General features: G+C 36.5%; 1 long non-coding RNA gene across 1 annotated transcript; it reads right to left on the bottom strand.

Moving 5' to 3' along the window:
- Positions 1–75: 75 nt before the first annotated feature.
- Positions 76–2,149, bottom strand: LOC117109986. Its single transcript, XR_004445612.1, has 3 exons — positions 2,075–2,149; positions 1,705–1,786; positions 76–231 (listed from the first exon to the last, which is right to left on the bottom strand). It is a non-coding gene; the product is annotated as an uncharacterized LOC117109986 (long non-coding RNA).
- Between the last annotated feature and the right edge of the window lie 275 nt (positions 2,150–2,424).

Here is a 2,424-nt window from a genome sequence, read left to right as displayed (position 1 = left end):
TAAATATCCAACTGCCTAAATGTTCAAATTATTTGACCAAAAAAAATGTGGCATTAGCTTTTTAACGTACAGTACGCCTCAATTTTAACTAATTATTTCGACATTCTGCCCCTCTGGCACACGTTGCTGTCTATTTGTTGGTCTGTTTCCAGATCGTGATTTTATTACTGTCTTGATTACTTGGATGATAAATAGAAACAACCAGGAACAACACGAAATCCATGAAGCGGTCTGAAAATTATAGAAAATGTGTACATTATTATCAAAGTTACACGTAACAAATCAGACCCGTAGCGTAGGTGGGTTAAGGCGGTTGCGACGAACCGTCCAAAAACTGGAGAAGGTCCGCATTCAAAAACTAAGAATTGATATTCGTAGATATATTTACATTGTTCTCCAGAGTATCGGATATCATACAAGCCAGAAGTATTTCAAGTCGGCATTTATTGAGCTTTCCCAGCCAACAATATTATGTTATTGTATAATGGTTTCTATGGAAAGGGTTAACTTCCACTGAAACGAACCTCCAACAAATTAAGTCGGTTACGCTATGGGCCTGCAAACTCTTACTAATTATTTATTCAAATTAATCATCGACACTGCTATTACATATGTGGTGATACAAAAATACAAGCACAAACGACACCGGCGCATCAGGCCTGTGAGGAAGCAGAAGAAGAAAAAAATTAAGACACCTATCAATTCCGCATTAGCGCAAGGTCCCCAAAACTTTGCATTTGCTTTGAACCCAGGAAATAATAGGTAAGCGTCTACAGACTACATAATTAAAGTGGTACAGAAAATCCATAGCGTAAAGAAAACTTCCTGTTCGCAGGGGTTCCTCATGATTTGGCCGATGATGGTCCGAAGGGACTACGTGGTGAGGATGAATTGGAGGGCTATTCCCCGACGACAGCGCAAGTTGGCATCGGGCGTTGCTCAAAACCTCTCGAAAGTGATCTTGCAATTCGCCCTCCAAACACCCCACATGTGCTCAATGCGGGCCCCAGAATTTAGTAACCTTAGGCTATAGACATGCGGTCCCTTCATTACGCCAGTGATTGCGCAACAACATAACATACAGTAATGTATTTGTCCTTTATGATTTCAGCTTACAAAACAAAGTATGTCGAACATAATATGCTGGTACTTGATGTGAGTTAACGATTAGCACACCGACAGAGAAACAGCTCCACAAAATAATGAGCTAAGTCATATGAATATATAAATTTCTGGATAATAGTAATATGAATTCCATCCAAAAACTATCTAACTATATTACATACTCACCGGGACATAATTAGTAAATTGTAATAGTGTATTGAATCCTCAGTGTCGAATAGAGTAATAAAAAATAACTTAAAAATTGTTCAATAAACATACAATGCTGTAGTAATTTTAAAATATTCAACTTAAGCTTCTGAAGTAACCACTGGGTGTGTACTTAATGAAATGACCTTCGAAATAATATTTTTGTTCCTTGCTTTCTGTTATGCCAAGCTGTTATACGTTATTGCGTATCGGTTTTTTTTTTTCTAAAAAGGTGAAAGCCTGTAAAAACATGTCCTCCCTAGACAGTGACCTGATAGCTGAAGTGTTAGGTCTACTTTATAACAGTTTCCTTTATTCTGTCTTGGAATCGGTTTGTCAATTGGTATTGTGTAATGAACATGCTTTAGTAGTAACACATGATTGCAAACTTACCTCGGCACGTTTGAGACGGTTATTAAAGTTTATACCATCACCATCTGAGTTGCCTGTCGCAATTGTGAATTCTTCGCATGGGCTACAAGATTAAACACACAGTTTTCAAGTTCTCTGATGTAATTAAACAACACGTCATAGGACATCAAAATTCACAAAAAAAAAATATAATAAAGGAAGCATCTGTATATATGACAATTAATATCACATTTACAAATAAATAATGCTTCGCAGGGACTACAAGATTAAACACATACTGTAAAGTTTTAAAAGCTGTGTGACGTAATTGTATACACCAGAATATACAAACATATATTAAAGGAAGTACAGTACTATCTATTTCTATGCATTTAAATCAACTTGAACATACCTTTCATCAGGTACAGAATCTGGTTCTCGCAGTTCATTACATAATTTACGGATGCCAACAATAAGAATGATCTGCGGAGAATATCTGGCGGCTTAGATCAAAGGAGCTATGGACACTTTTTAAAGTGGAGAAGGGGTTGCAGGGTGTTGTCTGTCTCTTATACACATCTAGATGTGTATAAGAGACAGGTGTGTGTGTGTGTGTATGTAAATCCAGTTCTATTGTAAAGCACCGTTTAATAATTATAAACTGAGCTGTAAGTTTTAATAAATATGACTCACCAATTGTACTCCTTCTTTTTATAAAGCTGTACGAGGAAAAACACAATAAAGACAACACTGACAAAACAA

This window comes from Anneissia japonica, unplaced genomic scaffold (genome assembly GCF_011630105.1).
Source record: "Anneissia japonica isolate Jap-2015-1 unplaced genomic scaffold, ASM1163010v1 scaffold585_len4108843_cov191, whole genome shotgun sequence".
NCBI classification, from domain to species: Eukaryota; Metazoa; Echinodermata; class Crinoidea; order Comatulida; family Comatulidae; genus Anneissia; species Anneissia japonica.
The sequence above is the reverse complement of the archived record's forward strand: the minus strand, read 5'-3'. Positions and strand labels throughout refer to the sequence as shown.